Raw genomic sequence first — 17232 nt, 5'->3', positions numbered from 1 at the left:
GAAAGAGTGCCGGAGAAGGCTTGGTGTCAGGCACTGCTGAGGGTCCGAAGTGAGCCTTGCTGTTACTGGGACTCTAGCGACCAGAGGACAGAAAGTGCAAAGGTGATGTTAAGCTGTAGGGACTCAGAATTATAGAATGGTTTAGCTTGGAAGGAACCTAAAGATCATCTAGTTCCAGCCTCCTGCCATGGGCAAGGATGCCTCCCACTAGACCAGGTTGCTCAAAGCCCCATCCAGCCTGGCCTCTTCCCCATCTTGTCTTTATCCCAGGTAACTACTCCTAGAGCTTTGGGCCTTTATTTTGCAGACACAAGATACTGACACAGGTGGAACTACAGCACCACTCCTGCCTCCTTTTTCCAGAGGTAATTCAATACTATGGGGCAGGAACTTATCACCGGCAGATGCTTAAGATGTTGTCTGAGGTTGTTAGTCCTGAGTTTCACTCGCAGCCTCAGTGCGCACTCTAAGGCAGCCAGTCTTAGATCTGCTGAAATCACCCGTAGAACGTCACTCTGTATGCTCTGTGCACGTGTCTGTAGGATCCAGAGGGATATGAGTGGAGCGGCAGAGCCTGGCTAGGACATAACCTAGATCAAGGAATTCTGGTGTGGTAGCTTAAATTGAAGTGCTTAGGAAATTTGTTCAACCCAACTTGGATGTCAGTCCTTCCAACAGCAGGTGGTGATGGGCTTTCTAGATCCCTTTCTTGGGCTTAGGCCCAGTTTATGTCCCAAACAATGTTCCCTCAGTCTCTTTCCAAAATACTTTGTAAGTGAATACAGATGTCTGGTGGACACAAGAGTGACCAGCACACCTTGACACTAAATTTTTATTTTAAACTTCTGAAGCCGACCACTAATTTGGTCTTTGTTTCCAAGAACAACAGTAAGTATAACCACAAACAGTGCAAACTAGTTAAGAGTTTACTGCAGTGGGTAAACCATGACCTGACTGAGTGACAGGTGGGATGGGGGTTAACGCAACCCCCATGTGTGTGTTAACAATTATTTTGAGAATTATTTAACATTCTCCTTGAGAAACTCCTTCCTTTCCATTTAGCATGCCAAGATATATCTGTAAATCTTTAAAGAATTTCAGCTGATGATTTTCCTCCCTTCCTGGAATTGGACTTGGCATTTACATATTGGATCAATCCCGTAGCTGGAGCCTGCTTCAAAGTCCGTGGAGTTGATAAGACTGTCGTTTACTTCAATTGAGTTGGATTCAGGTACCTGGGAAAGCTAAAAGGACAGCAGTGTTAAGTTGTAACAGCTGAGTGTCTCATCCGTACCCGGCAGATAACAAAAATCAAGCATGAGCTAGTTAAGGGGGAGACTTTTCTAAGGCACAGGAGGTTTCCTGTGAGAAAGCCAACAGAGCTGGATCCAGCTCTCTGAAACGTGGCAAATTTCCAGAGAAACAAGCACTGTTTTAACATCGTAATTAGTCGCTCCAGCCAGAAATGGCCAAGATACGCTGTAGTTCTCTGGCTTCCTTAAGCAGAGGTTTATCATGCCAACAGAAGGAGCATCTTGTCTTTGCCTGTTGCCGCTTGTTCGGTGTTTTCACCCTTGTTTGCTCTGGGGCAGCCACGTTTGGTTTAAAATGTGTTAATCCAGCTTGGTTTTCCGATCCCCTGTGCAGACATGAGTTGGGTCAACTTTTGAGGTAGGAGGTGCAAGCGGAGGTGGGAGTGGAGCAGAATTGCCTCTGTCAGAGGCTGTCCCACCTCATTGTCTGCTTAAAGTGACTGTGAAACATGGTCTCCAAGGCAAGTAGCTAACAGGAGGCAGCTACCCGCAATTAAGCACTCTAACCGCCTCAACTGGAGCCGAGCCCCTGATGATAAACGCTGGAGATTCATTGCTTTTTGAAAACATGGCCTGAACATAGATTTCTAAATAAAATACGTCAAAACCCGTGTCTGAACTTTCTGTTTTGGCTGCAAACTAGCTAGCAGTATCTTAAACTAGTGTGTGAACTTTGGCTTGCCTTCGATGTCCCAGGACAGTGATGCTGCTGGAGAAGATGACATGATTGTGGTCTGGATTTAATCTCCCTCCCATTCGTCTCAGGAATCCAGCTTGCAGTTATCTTCCATGCTGTGGGTTCAAAGCAACACCTGTCTTCCAAGCAGGATTTAAAAGTGAAGTATCAAATAGCATTTCCCCCGTTTTCTTAGCTGAATGAAACGCATGTTGAAAAATAGCCAGATACTCATCTCAAAGCAAAGTGTCCTTATAACTGATTCCAGACTTGCACTTTCTGCCTTTCCAGGACTCCAGCTTGTACCTTTGCTTCCGAACAACAGAATACCTGGTTCTGCTGGTCTCGAAGACTTGCACTCGCATTAACTCACGTGGGAGAGAGATCAGACCCCGGTTCAGAAAAGGGCATGCTTGAAGTATATGGAAGCCAGTCCATCCCTATGTCCCCACAGAAATACATAAAATTGTCCCATCGCTTCAAAAATTCAACGTGGTCTCCAGGCGCTTTGTTGAATCAGGGCCTTGATGACTTTGAAGCAAAGGGGAGTGGCAGCGGGTAAAAAGAGGAGCTTCCCTTTTTGGTTGCACACAGGCACTGCCATTTGGTAAGTCCCTCCTCTTCCCTCCAGCTAGACTATGGCTCGTTAATTTGCTGATGTATTTAAATGAGGTGGCTTAACCAATTCCTGCTGCCTCAGGCATAACTGTCATCCAGGCAGTAGGTGAAAAGGTAAAGGAGTTGGGTACAAGCAGTGTTTCACAGCATCGCCTCTGCCGCCAGTGTGATTACTCATCGTGGGTTTGATTGTTTGCCAGTTGTCGGGGGGTGTTTTCTGGGTTTTCTTTATAATTTATTGAGAGATGCCGTAGCGTCAGGGTTAGAAGAATCTCGCTTTCAAGTCAAAGTCAAAGGTTTTTCACCTATCAGGCTAGACAGGGTCTGCCTCATTAGATCACTTTCAGGTTTCCAAGTTACAACCGTGGTTCTGATGTATTTGGATTCCTTAAAGATTCCTCAAAGGAAATGCAAGTACCTCTTTTAAGATCATTTATGTGCATCGAAAGCATTTATGAATTGTGACGCGAGGAAACGCAGACTATTTTATTATTTATTCAGTTCATATATCAGATCTTTTGCCAAGTACATGCTACAGGTAAATGCCTCATAGGATCAGACAAACGTGTGTGTTAGGTTCCCCTCTTCTCCTCCCACTCCTTCCCCTCTCCCAAAAAAAAGAAATGTGGGGTCTATTTTGTATAATTATCATGCCAGTAGCATTTTAAAGTATGTTATGCAGCTTAGGTGAGATCGTGGCCCCAGTGAAACCAACGGGAGATTTGGCTTCAACTTCAATGGAGCTGAGATTTCCTTTCCTCTCCTCTCCTGTCTGTATTTGATGAGCCTTTCTGTCAGGAGAAGAAAGAGATCCTCTTTGAAAGATAGCCATAGATGCGTAATAAAGCTGAACGAGCCAGCCAGGGTTACGTTTTTAGCTCCATGGCCAGCAAAATCTATTCCAGAACTAATTCTGATTAAAAGGACTGAATCCACTGGTTGAACCTCAGACGTAAAGGCACCCCTGAAGTAATTCAACCGTATGATTATTTAAAAAAAAAAACACAACTAATTATTGCACTGATCTTTGTCATATTTGGCCCTTGTGTAAAGCATTGATTTCAAAGCTGTCTCTCTCTTATCTATTAATGTTCATGAATCATCTTAGGGCTTGGCCAGAACCATCACTGTAGCTGGATCTTAAAAAAAGAGGAAGCTTACTGGCCACATTAATTAACCTGCATGGCTGACCATAAAATGACTATAAATAGAAGTTACATTGTTCCACAGATTGTGTGTCCCCCCTTTTCCTCCTTAATTTGAACTCAACCAAATAAGTCTCTAGGGCAGAACAGGTTTGCCCCTCCTTGATCCGTGTACTCCTACCAAAGCACTTTCCAAGGTTTGGGAAGAGGTAGGGTCTTCGTTAGACCGGAGAACACAGATATTCATGAAGTCTTGAATTACGAAACTAGAATCTCATCTCCCTTTTCCAGCTGATCTATTCAAATATATTCTCCCTTCAAACCATGCAGCTTCTATGTCCTTAGCTCCTCCTGGCTACAAGAGTGACCTCGAAGATTTTAATTTCTCTGTTTCCTGGTGCTTTAGTTGAAAAGGGACAATGCTGGTCTTTTTGATTTGAGTTTAGAGGAAAACAAGTCTAAACCTAGAAGCAGTAAGCCCTTTGGTGAAAGAGGAGAGAGTTCCTTAAATACTAATGTCCCCCAGCTCTCAGACACTGATGGATCCCGTCTGCTCAACCTGCTTATTTTTCCTCAGTATTGATGAGATGAACATGGCTTAAATACCCTGATTGCACCATCACCTGCTGGCTTGGGAAATGGGAGAGGTGGGTTTGGCAGGTCTCAGCTCTGCGGGGTAAATCCCAAAGGTTATGCTTTGTGGTGCATCTTCGTATGTCTAAATGCAACCTTGGGCTTTCCCTGGTGTTACAGAAACCTGCCTCGTTACCGTGTAATGGCTCCATGGTTTTTCCTTTGGCCATGTGCACCTCCAACCAGCGTCCTAACAGGACTCACACATGCACTGCTTGTAGCCTTGGCCAAGCTGAGTCCTACTACACCAACCTGTGTAGTAGTTAATGGAGAAGGGACACAGATTATTGGGAAAGCAGAAGGGAAGCCTCACCATCGCTGGCTGTATCAGGGCTGAAGCACTCCCATAGGGAGCCAGAGCAAAAATCTTGAAGATCTGATTTGAAGCAGAGCACGAAACCTGCTTTTCTCCAGGCTGGGAAAGCCCCAACCCCGCATCTCTTGGATCCTCTCTCCCTCACCCCCGTGGGGTGTTTTCATGCTGTGTGTCAAAAGGCTGGTCCTTGCTTTAGAGGGCTCCGGACAGTTTCTGTCACTGTGCTAGTGGATGTGTGTCATTTCTGTATGACAAAGTGCCTTTCTGCAGGAGATGCCAAACCTTCAGCATGGTTAGGAATTTGAAGGTCCCACACCTTCAGTGACCAAGATGACTCTCACTTTTGCCAGTCCCAGAGATGGACCATCCAGCATCGCTATGTTGCCTGGAAATTCCAGTGAAAGCAGCATTTTTTGGCTCTGGTCTCTAGATAGGAAAGTGGGAGTAGCTGAGCATCATCTACCTCACAAAACCCCTACCTTACGTCAGGGGAGGTTTAGATGAGATATTAGGAAACATTTTTTCACTGAAAGGGTTATTAAACATTGGAATAGGCTGCCCAGGGAGGTGGTGGATTCACCATCCCTGGAGGTGTTTAAAAAAAGGGTAGATGGGGCACTTAGGGACATGGTTTAGAAGTGGTTTTTGTCAGGGTAGGCTAAAGGTTGGACTCGATGATCTTAAAGGTCCCTTCCAACCTCAACAATTCTATGATTCTATGATAAAAGGATTGTAGAGAAAGGAAAGGAGGACCAGGAATTATATATTTCATGTTTGCTACAGCACATCCCATGGATTTTAGTCTGTCATTCTTAATAATGGCAGTGCTACCAAAGTCTAGGCGGGAAAAAAAAAAGTGGTCCTTGAACCTACTATCAAGATAAAATATCCCACCTAATTCTAAATCACATTAAACTGGGGTTGAACTTAATCATGGGGGTGAGGATAGAGTAGTGAATCCAATTTCCTAACAGGTCCCAGAATGTATTGTTCGCAGCACTGTATTTCACTTCCTTTTACTGCAAATGCCTTTTGGTTAACAGCAAGGATCTGTTTTAATTTTACAGTTACCCAGTGACCACAGGACGCAGATTGTGCATCGCCAGAGAATGCACAAATGTCTGTCTGCCTTTCCGTGCTCCAGCAGTAATGAGGGATCGCAGGAGCGCAGCCAAGCCGATGCGGCCGCGCAAGGGGCGGTTGTGACCGTAATTGGAAGAAACTGCCGAATCAGCCAGAACAACAAGGTTTCACAGCAAAAGCTTGAGCCAGGCAGACATGTGTCTTAGAAATACCACGTAAGTACTTAGAAGTTCCACATAAAGGAAATGCCACCACAAATAATGATGGAGACTTGGCCAGGAGAAGTCAAGAGATGCTGGTTGATTAGGAGGCACCTACCTACCTATTGGGAAGTCCTCTTCAGCAGAACAGCAGGTTACCACCCTTCGGTCTTGCAAGGGACAGATATTTCTAAAGGACTTCTTTGCCTTTGGATACAGAGATACTGAGTGGTACCTCCAAAAGTCTTGAAGCATAAGAAAGAATGTAGTCACGGCCACTTATGCTGTGCTCAACTCCAAAATGGGGGCTGGGTTATCCTGCACCTAGCCCTTCTGGGGACACTTTGGCTTGTGCAAATTGCAGTGGTGTTTAGACTAGAAAGAAGCCTCCAGCCTAGGTCAGTTCTGGACATGTTTGTGGCAAAGCAATGAGGAGGCCTGAGGACTGCAGAGAGCTTTTTGGGCCAAACTAGCTAAATTCTCTGCAAGTCCCACTTGCAAGCACGTAGGTCTTCCTGTTGATCTCACTCAGTGTATTTGGGCTGTTTCTGGTGTCTTTGGGAATAGGAATCCAGCACTTCTGTCTTATTAATTTAAAGGAGAAGCAGACACCCAACCTGACTGGACATTGTTGAGAAGAGCCCTTGCCACAAAAGGAGAGTTGCCTTAGGAAACTGGCTGAAATAGTTCACAAGAATTTTATCTTTTTAGACAGAGAAATTTGATCTGCAGTGGCCTGACTGTCCAAGGCCGTATGACCAAAGCCAGGGAGAGTGCTTTGAGGAGGCTTCAACAGCTTTCTTCGGAGTTTGATGGTATTTGACGTCCAACCAGATCACGTCAGTAACAGGTTGAGAAGGTAACCAAATGGGGAGAAAGCAGGTGCCACAGACAGCTGCCTGCTGCACATGCAAGATCCTTTTTTTACCAAATTTGCTGCAAGAAGCAGAGATTCCCCAAGCAGCCATTAGACCCTTCTTGCATTAATGATGTGGATGACACCAGATTGCTACAACGCACCTTCCTGAAATCTCAAAATCTTGTAGCCCTGCACATCAATTTAGCGTGTCAGAAGGGTCTTGTGCCTAGTGCTGGCAGTGCCCAAGGGCAGCCTCCAAACCCAGGCTCGGGTAACTGCTTCTGAAGACAGCCAGCAGCGAGGATCAGCCTTTCCCCACCCGTCCCATTGGTTTAGAGAGCAGAAGCCCAAGAACAGCTGCACGGCGGCCGAGAGCCTGTCACAGCCCACAGCTGGAAACAGTTTTCTTGCAGAGGCTGAGCGCAGCTTCCAAGCCCCAGGGTGGAAGGAGGATACTGCAGGGAAGCGGGGCAAAGCAGAGGAAGGGAGGGAGACGAGGAGCTGTAATGAAGTGCACGCATGCATATGTGTGAAGGAATGACCTGACACACAAGACGTGTGCCAGCAAAATTAAAAAAAAAAAAAAAAGTAAAAAAAAAAGTGCGTCCTGATGCTTTTCTGCTCATGTCACACATGCAGGGCTGACCTCAGATGCCTTCTGTCTGGCATCACCACGCTCCCAGAGACGACGGGACTCAGGTGATGTATTTGGTCTTCGGCCATCTCTGGCTCAAACTCCTCAGCAGAGCACTCGGCCTGATAAAACCCTAGAGGAGGGACAGCCTCGGCTGGAAGAGTCTCATCCCCGTAGCTCTCTGCCAGGGAGCAATGCCTGGACCAGGAGCTGCCCAATTTTGCGCTGTAGCAACAAGGCACTCAGGTCCTTTTCCCCGCTCCTCAGACCGGGCAGACAGTAGCAGTTCAAGGAAGAGGTTAGGAGACTCTGGTCAGGTTTGTCTTTGTTTATTATATCCAGCCACTGTTACATGAAAAATATCTGAGCAGTCTTTGGACCTGGATGTAGAGTCCAGAGATGCTCACTGCTTGCTGCCTGCCCCGTGGAGGTTACAGGTCCTCCTTCCAGTGCATGGCTACTACACGATGCCTATCCCTGTTCCTAAAGTTGGGCATGGTCTTGTTAAATTCATTCTCCCACAATGTTAACTGGTAAAAATTGGCGCTGGCCCCTGCTAACACCTGAGGAAAACTTAGGAACCAATGGTGCAAAGGGAGCATCCTATCAGTGGCATAATACGGACCTCCAGTGTGCTGGTGACACATGGCCATGTGCTGCATCTGTAACTGCTTAATGCAAAGTAGGCAAGGAAGAGCTGCTCTTGCCCTCCAAAAAGTGACAAGGTGATGGGAGCCTTTTCTGAGGCTGAACATCCTACCCCGTGGGTTGCGGGGTGACCTCTTTCCCGTGCAAAGGTGTTCATCTGTAGCCATGAAAATGCTTCAGAGGTGAAGTCCATCTCCTTGTCCATGCTAGTAATAGGGTGGGAAAACTCAGAAACACTAAGGTTGTACCAGAAAATGGGCAAGAATACACTTATTCATGTACCCTGCATGGGAGGACATGTCCCACATGGTGGGATGAAACCCAACCCTCCTAAGCTCACCCTAAGACTGGAGGACCTGAGCACATGGTCAAGGCCCAATGACAACATGCTGATAAATGCCAAGCATATGCTGAAGGACTCTGCTTGAGCAAAACTATGGGTTTTCCCCTGATTTCTGAGTCCTGACATGCTTTAAGGTTATGTGTCTGCCCTGCAGCCATATCTACTGATGTACACAAACCCTTCCCAGCTCCATCCAGCAACACTCCATTTCCACAGCCTGCAGCAGGACGCCCTCCTCCCGAACCATGTCTGCGTGTCGTTAAAGGCAATGCCAGACACCGACTTCCCTCGCTGTGTAAACACTGCAGAGGTACTAAAGATAGCATCAGATCATTTCTCAAAATCACATCTTTTCTTCTATGCTGAGGCTAGAAAATGGCAAACAGGATGCAGGATTTGGCTCCGCAATATTCGCTGTTGTCATGAGTCATGAGTTATTTTTATCTTTTTTGTAACAGAACAAATGGCCGCAGTAATTAATCTCCATCTGTTTTGACAATGGCCTAGCCAAAACATATTATATTCTTGCATACAATCAAAGTAAGGAGAAAAGCACAACTTCATGTGTGTGAATCAGTATTTTAAGTCTTTTCTTTGTGTTTGCTTTTTCACATGTGTTTAAAATACGCTTAGGTACTGTACTCGACATATTAAATAAAGTCAAAAGGAGTAACAAGTGCTGTTACACAGGTTAGCTGCACAGATATAAATCTCGGTTTTGAAGCTCAACCACATGTGAAACAAGAGCTAATCAAATCATGGCAAAGGCAAAAATAATTTGAGTCTTTTCAAGAGGATCCAATGAGGAAGCACCCAATCCCAGTGGAAGATTTAACTCTGCCAAACTCCTTCCAACTCTATTGGCTAATAATTAATTCTACAGAAAAAAAATGTTGCAATCAAACACTCCTCCAACAGTACTTTTGTTTTCTACAGAGCTGGTTGAGCAATGAAAAGATTTATTAGTGGAGAATAGATTAATGAGGAATTTGAGGAGAAAGAACCAAGAAGTCAGTGAGCGGGATTTCCATGAAATATCTCCAGGGTGTGAGTTTGCCTTGCACACAGCTTGCAGATGCTCAGCACTCCCTATGGGGTAACAATCATACCCCAAATGCTGGAAACAAGTATTTTTGCCACTCAACGTGCCTAAAGGGGAATACCAATTTACAGTAGTAGTCCAGATCTACTGATACTAACTCATCCATGAACTCAAAGGACCAAGTACTTCATCTGCTGAGTTCAGGCAGCCCCTAATTGTTGGCTTAACAAAATATTCCTGCTTAGGACTGCTCATCCCATAAGCATAAATTATGGCTTCTTCTCCCTTCTTATGAAGCAGCATGTTCTCATGGTCTGGAAGACATAAGCTAGACAAGCCTGTCTAGTAAACTTGCTGTTGTATGACAGTCTCTCGTGGGACTTACAGAATCATAGAATGGTTTGGGTTGGAAGGCACCTTAAAGATCACCTAGTTCCAACCCCCCTGCCCTGGGCAGGGACACCTCCCACTAGACCAGGTTGCTCAAAGTCCTATCCACGCTGGTGTTGAACACTTCCAGGGATGGGGCATCCACAGCTTCTCTGGGCAACCTGGGCCAGTGCCTCACCACCCTCACAGTAAAGAATTTCTTCCTAATATCTAGTCTAAATCTCCCCTCTTTCAGTTTATAACCGTTACCCCTCATCCTATCACTCCACTCCCTGATAAAGAGTCCCTCCCCATCTTTCCTGTAGGCCCCTTTTAGGGACTGGAAGGGGCTATAAGGTCTCCCCGGAGCCTTCTTTTCTCCGGGCTGAACAACCCCAACTCTCTCAGCCTGTCCTCACAGCAGAGGGGCTCCAGCCCTCTGATCATCTTCGTTGCCCTCCGCTGGACCCGCTCCAGCAGGTCCATGTCCTTCTTGTGCTGAGGGCTCCAGAGCTGGACGCAGTACTCCAGGTGGGGTCTCACCAGAGTGGAGTAGAGGAGCAGAATCACCCCTCTCGACCTGCTGGCCGTACTTCTTTTGAATCAGCCCAGGATGTGGTTGGCTCTTACAAGCACGTCCTAAAAATAAGAAACATTTTGATACCCACTAGTCCCTACTATCATACAATCTGAACTATCCCATCACCTTTAATAGAGTTTTCCTTGCAATGACCCATGAGATAAGACAATAATGACTTCTCCTTAAAGTCTGCTACGCAATAGGACATTAGAACACCACCATCATTTTTAAGATCTTAGAAAACATCCTCCAAGTCTGTTGTAGCAGTAAACGTGATGCTTTTACTTCCTCCAGACTTTGTAAAAGTGAGAGGAAAAACTGGTTCATCGCATTGCCTAGGCCTTTCATTTTTGTTTATCAAAACAAAGAATATATCTCGGAGTTGCCTTTTTTCTCCACCTATGGGAAAATTTTGCAGGCTGCATATTCCTTGTTCTTCCAGTGCGGGTATATCTGTATTTGTGTTGAAGACAAACAGTGACAAATTTCTCTTATTTCCAATTTACAGAGAATTTAGACTGTTCTATTTCCTGGAGTTTCATGGAACTGATGTGTTTGATAGAATTCAGAAGATATTTTTAAACCGTTAAAGGAAAATACACAAGTATTTCCTGAATTTGTTTCTTCTTATCCCATAGTTTACATGAACTGTTCAGCAAAGGGAAGCAAAAACTGAGTTTCAACCAAACCCAGACCAATACAGAGCTTCTGGTGGAAACCATGTTGGGATTAAATGATTTCCTTTGGTTTCCATCCAAAACCAAGCTGAACGTGGATTTCTGGGTTGAGTTTCACTTTGAATTTTTGGTTTTATTTAGTTATGAAGAATTAAGTGAAACTTGGGAGGTTCAAACCCTCATTGAATGATCCTGAAAAACGATCTGCAAACCCCCTCGCTATGGAGTCCTATTTCATACCTTTGATCTTTGTGGATACTGGGAGCAGCACTTGCATCTCTTCCAACCTATTAAAAAACAGGCCAGTGAAGCCACTACATTTTTATGTAAAGACTTCAATATCCAAGAGACAACATCCAATCCCAGTCACCACCCCGAGGCCAGCTGGAAAGCAGGAAATCACAGAGTTTGCCCTTCTCTCAGACAAGGTCCATCAGAACCAGCAGGTACCACCCTGAGCACTCCATGAGCCTACTGGGAAACGCAGAAAGCGGCAGACAACTAGAGGTCCTACTAACTTCTTCCTCTGGGAAGAGGAAAGCATCTACCTTCCTCAGCTGTCAGCTTGGGCCGAAATCATGGGCAGTGCACTTTGGGCTTTCCATCATGGCCAGTATGACCCATAAGCAGCCCATCCCAGCTGATAGGAGCAATAGGACAATGATTGAGCTGCCAGGCCATTCGTGTACTAGGCATTTTATTTTTGTTTATCTACTCATCTACACCCTGGCGTGTAATCCCATGCTGTGCCAGCTTTGGCAGGAGAGGTGGTGCAAGAAGTTCCTGCCCCACTATCTTGGACCTTCATAGCTTGTTTTTTAACCGGGGTCATTCCTGTGATCCAACTTAAAACCTGACCTACACAAATGGCCACAGGTTGTGCCAGGGGAGGTTTAGATTGGGTATTAGGAAAACTTTCTTCACCAAAAGGGTTACCAAGCATCGGAACAGGCTGCCCAGGGAAGTGCTTGAGTCGCCATCCCTGGAGGTATTTAAAAGACATATAAATGTGGTGCTGAGGGACGTGGCCTAGTGGTGGACTTGGCAGCGCTAGGTTAATTGTTGGACTCAATGATCTTAGAGGTCTTTTCCAACCTAAAAGTGTTCTATGATTCTAAGGTGGCATGATGAAACTGGGCAGGAGTTAAATGAACCGTATGTTGAGGAGCCTTTGGGGGAAGAGAAGCCTTTGAAGCTACTGTCTCCCTGAAAATACCCTCACGTACTCCTGTTGGACCCTTCTTGCGGATGTGTGACACATGTCTCCCAGTTAAGTCATCCATAAAGGAGCTCCATAAAGAAGCATGTATTTCCTGCTCCCTCGTGTTTTTATTTTCTTCTCCCTCTTCAAATACTTCCTGCCGTTGGCTGTCTCTGATTGAATTCCCTGGAGCCTTAATAGTCTTGGAACCCTTCCGCTTTTATAACTTGATTTTACTATTTAGAAGAAAGTTTGGTCATCCCCCTCACCCAAAAAAAAAAAAAAAACCAAAAAAAAAAAGAGAGAGAGAGAAGAAAGGGGGAGAAAATCCTATCCACCCACCAACAAAGAAGCAAGATACAAAAAAGACAAGATTATTCTCATTCAGCTACTCATAGTATGGGAGTGCATCTCATTTCAGCGTCTGCACAGGCCTTTGTAGCAACCATCTGATTGAACATTACTTATACTGCGTATTATATGCACTAATGAGAAAATGATTCTAAATTGCCCCTAGGGATGGTTATGATTAAACTATTTGCCTTTGCTTCCTCTAGTAAATTAAAGCAACCGAAAGAAAGAGAGAAAAAAAAAAAAGAGTCAATCTGGAAAGCAGTCAGGATAACGGTTTGGTAAAGTTTCTGAATTCCTAGGAACATTTTTACTCCTAAACCTGTATATTTCAGGCTGCAATTTGAAGCTGAAGCTGTGACAAACGTGTGGCATGGAGAAACATTTTGGAGTGCTGCGTTGGGCATGATTTTCTATGTTGTACCAGTCCAAAGCCCTGATCAGCTTTAATTGCACACGACTGAAGCCTCTAAAGCCCTCTCTGCCACCGAGGAGCTCCTCCAAGGCGTCAGACGTCTGTGTCTTAAAAAGAGCGGTTCAGAGGCTCACATACACGGAGCCTCATTCAGACATTTTATTTAAACTCTTAAATCTTTTGAGCTTGGGATGAATAAACAAGTCGCTGAAATGCAATCCATTCTTGCTGGTCAGAGTTTGCAAGTGTTTCTCTCAGAGAAGAAACAAAATGTCGTTTGTGTTTCCTTGGGCCTTTTTGGACGCAGTGGGATTTGGGGAGTGGGGTGCGTTACGTTGCAGGTGCCTTTGCCCGCGTGCGCTGACGCCCTGGGACATTGGTGGGAGCTCTATACATGATTGTCCATGGCTGTTGAATTACCTAATGAATTAATTAAATGTGTGCAAACTCCGTGGGGCAAGTTGCCAGGTCCCACAGCTTCTGAAGCACTAGTTAAAATTGTCTCAACTCCACGGTTCTCAAACTGGAGCCCACGTCTCTCTGGTGGCCCGCAAGTCTCTGCAAGGTGGCCTTCATCGTCTTCACACTCTCCAACTTGGACACTGCCTCACTGCCATCACCCAACCCAACACTCTGAGGTCAACAGCTGCAGCTGGCTTAGGTACTCCTCCCATGGTCCCAGTGACAGGGAACCACCCTGAGATGACCTGTCTGCCGACACACCAAAGCACCACGGCTTCTCTGCTACAACCTGACATGCGCATCCCCGGCGCAGAAGTGCACTTACACCCAGGCTGTACAAGAGTTTGGCTCACTGTGGGTGACTTGGTGGCTCCTCAAAAGATAACTAGGTGCAGAGTTTAGAAACCCAACAGAACAACCAAAAGCTGCATCGTAGGGTCTTACTATTGAGGTGCTAATGATGTTACATCACAGCTTTCAACAATATGTCCCTTGTTTTGTTCTTTATATATCACAGGGACATGAAAAAAAATATCTGTACGATACCAGATATCACACGGAGCTTCATATCACTTAACTTGGGATGAGAGGAACCTGCTCTTCCTCTCCTTTGGCCGTGAAGAAGGGATAGCTCAGCAATTCAGATGCACCAGCAGCATGTGAAGTTGAGGGAGTTTTGTGGGTAACAGTCTATTTTTCTGGGGTAATAGAGACAACTCTAGGCTCAAAAGGTCTCTGAGATGCCAGGAAAGATCTTGTCCTGTTGCTGGCAATAACACAGGTGGACACAGGGGCTTATTCACACTGCTTAATTTGGGGCAGACTATGTCAGGGAGCTGAGGTCCACATCACTGAGGCCTTGATCTGTGCCAAGACTATATGTGTCTAAATAATTGGTTTCCATGAAGGAAGACATTCCTCTCCACGTACAGTCAGTGGTGAGAGAAAAGGCATTTGAAGGTCTTGCAGGGGGACCAAAACACAAGTACCCAACCTACCAACCCAAGGTAGCCAGGCTTTGCCCTTTAGAGGCTCTCAAAGGTGCCCACCAATAACTACCGAAAGAAAAGTGGATCCCAGTGACAGAAACATCTACAATTTGGCCATTAGCTAGATGCCTGAATAATACAGGGTTTAGGCTGCCTGTCAAGAAGCGAAACCAAAGGCCATGCCCTTGATTAACAGGGAAAATGTTTAAATTCATGCTTTTGACTGATATGCAGGTATCTACACCACCAGGTCACCCCCAGGGACTCCGGCTGTGTGTGTTTCTGTGCACGTGTGCGTTTCTGTGCACGTGTGCACCCGAGCGTGTAGGTGGAAGGAGAGAGGGGGAGGAGGCAGACTCTTCTGGACATCTGCATTACAACCAAGAAGCTGTCCCTTAAATCTCCTGGCCTCTTGTGTGGAAGGATTCTGGCTTTGGTGGCAGGAATGCATTTTCAGCTGACCCCATGCTCAAGCCCGAAGGCAGAGTCTTTGTTTCCTCCCCACACCGTTCCCCCCCTATAACTGGAAGGTTATGTGTTTCTTAGCTACTGGTCAGACTGGTAGTGCCTGCCAAGAAGCTTTCAGGGAATTTCCTCACTATGTAACAAATTTATGAGTCATATGAAAATCTGGGAAATGATTCAACCAGCTGTCTTTCGTTGACTCAAAGATTTTTACAACACCTCGGTGCCTCATCTTTGATTTGAGCCAGCAGAATGGTTTATTGTAACATCAAATGGTCTTATGTTCACTCAAAGGACGCTTCCTACTACCAAAAAGAAAAAAAAAAGCTGTAAAACTTTTGAAAATGGCCCACTGCTAGGTGAATGATGCACAGAGCTGCTGTACTTATTCACTAGGAAGCGATGGATGTGACTGGACTGCTTCTTCCCCCCAGGATGGCTGCAGAGGTGGCTGTCACTGAGCGGTGGGGCTCAGCTGCTGCAGGTACAGCCTTCGTGCATGGCAGGGATCAGGCTTACAGAAGCTTTTGTTCAGTTTCTGGGCACATTTGGGGTGAACCGGCTATTTCAAGGAACTGGAGCGGATCTCGGCTGAGCAGCAACTCAGTTAAAACCTGGGCATGTTGTTAGTTGTTATCTTTTCATCCAGCAGTCTCAGGCACAGCCTTCAAAACCTTGGATTTGACTGAGCAGATAGGGATCCCAGCCAAACGACCACTGAGCAGCACCGAACTTCACAGGGGAAGTCTGCACTCGCATGTGGATTTAGACACTTCGGTCAAGACAGCAGACAGCTCCTGCTCACAGCCGCAAGGTCCACGGCTGGCCAGGAGGGGATCCTGCCCTCCCAGACACACTCCTGAGATAGTCTCTTAGACCCAAGGAGCGCAGTTTACACTACGTTATTTGCCCAGGGAACAGAGCCTTAGGGTTCCTCTGTCCCAGCTGAGGGTGCAAAGTACCCACTTTCTTTTACCTGTTTTTTTCCTCTCCCCAAATACCTTGCAGTCCTACCTGCAGAGAGGCCAAAGAACAAAAAAAAAGAGGTCTTATTCTGTAGCCTGTCCAGGTGGGAGAGAGAGGTAGCATCTACTCAAACAGAGGCAGGAGCTGGGCCAGGACTTTCCATCACTGTGGAAAATTCTTACTGTAGGAGACAGTCATAAAGAACATTGTTTCCATCATCCTCTTTGAGTAAAACCATCCAGAGATGGTCTTTGTTTTGCTGGAATCATTGGTACCCGTGTGCAGCAGAGATGTTCACAGACTGGGCTGGTCAAGGAGCACTGGGGAGCTCCATCCTGCAGGTGCCTTGTGATGGTCCCAAGCATGTGGAGCACTTGGAAAACAGAGCTTCAGCTGGAAGCGAGCTGGACTGAGGAGTAGGCAGATATCTACAGCTGTGGGCACTAGGCTAAGGAGCAAAGTGGTTTAACCCTTTAATTGAGGTCATTCACTTGGGTGAATGCCTCCCTCTTTCATGACACAGCCAGCTTTGGACTCCTCACCTCTTCCTAAGGGGACTTCAAGTACTGAAATATCCATCTGTAAATTACCGCAGATGGCGGATGATCCCTCAAAGCTTCACTTGGCACAAGGACAGTGTACCAGCCCGGGCTGAACCTCCAGCCAATGGCCAACCCCTATGATGGGGTACACTATCACAGTCCTGGAGGCATCATATGGGAAAGCATTCCCTCAAAAGATGTTCAATCTCCCCCACCTCAAATTTCCGTTGTTATTCCTCGGATGGACTAAAAGTTGAATAAAGATCACTGGATTCAGCCCGAGAGTAATATTCTGGTAGGCACTGAAACTGCTTCCTCAGCATGGAAAAGCTGGTCTGTCATTGGCACATGAGCCTCGCCAACAGCCTCCTGTGCAGGGGACAATGTAAAAGAGACCTCTGAAGTCTCCATCAGAGATGTGGGCAAGTCCCTTATGCCACAGCAAGTGTCAGGAACATGGCCAGTGCTCACACAGCAAACACTAGTTTTATAGGTCTTGGTGAGAAAAAAATAGGGTCCTGCATGCAGCTTGCTGTGGCATGGCCCCCAGGAGAGGGACACCAATGCACCCTGAGATGCTTACCAAGGACAGGACCACCAGCTGGAGGCAAAGCAGGACCCTGTGGGTCTTCTGCTGCTCAGGCACTGCAGGCAACCTCCTACAGCCAGGGCTGTGCTAGCAGACCTCAGGTCCTTATTACCACT

The sequence above is a fragment of the Larus michahellis genome, chromosome 3, assembly GCF_964199755.1.
Source record: "Larus michahellis chromosome 3, bLarMic1.1, whole genome shotgun sequence".
Taxonomy (NCBI): Eukaryota; Metazoa; Chordata; class Aves; order Charadriiformes; family Laridae; genus Larus; species Larus michahellis.
This window is presented reverse-complemented; position numbering follows the sequence as displayed.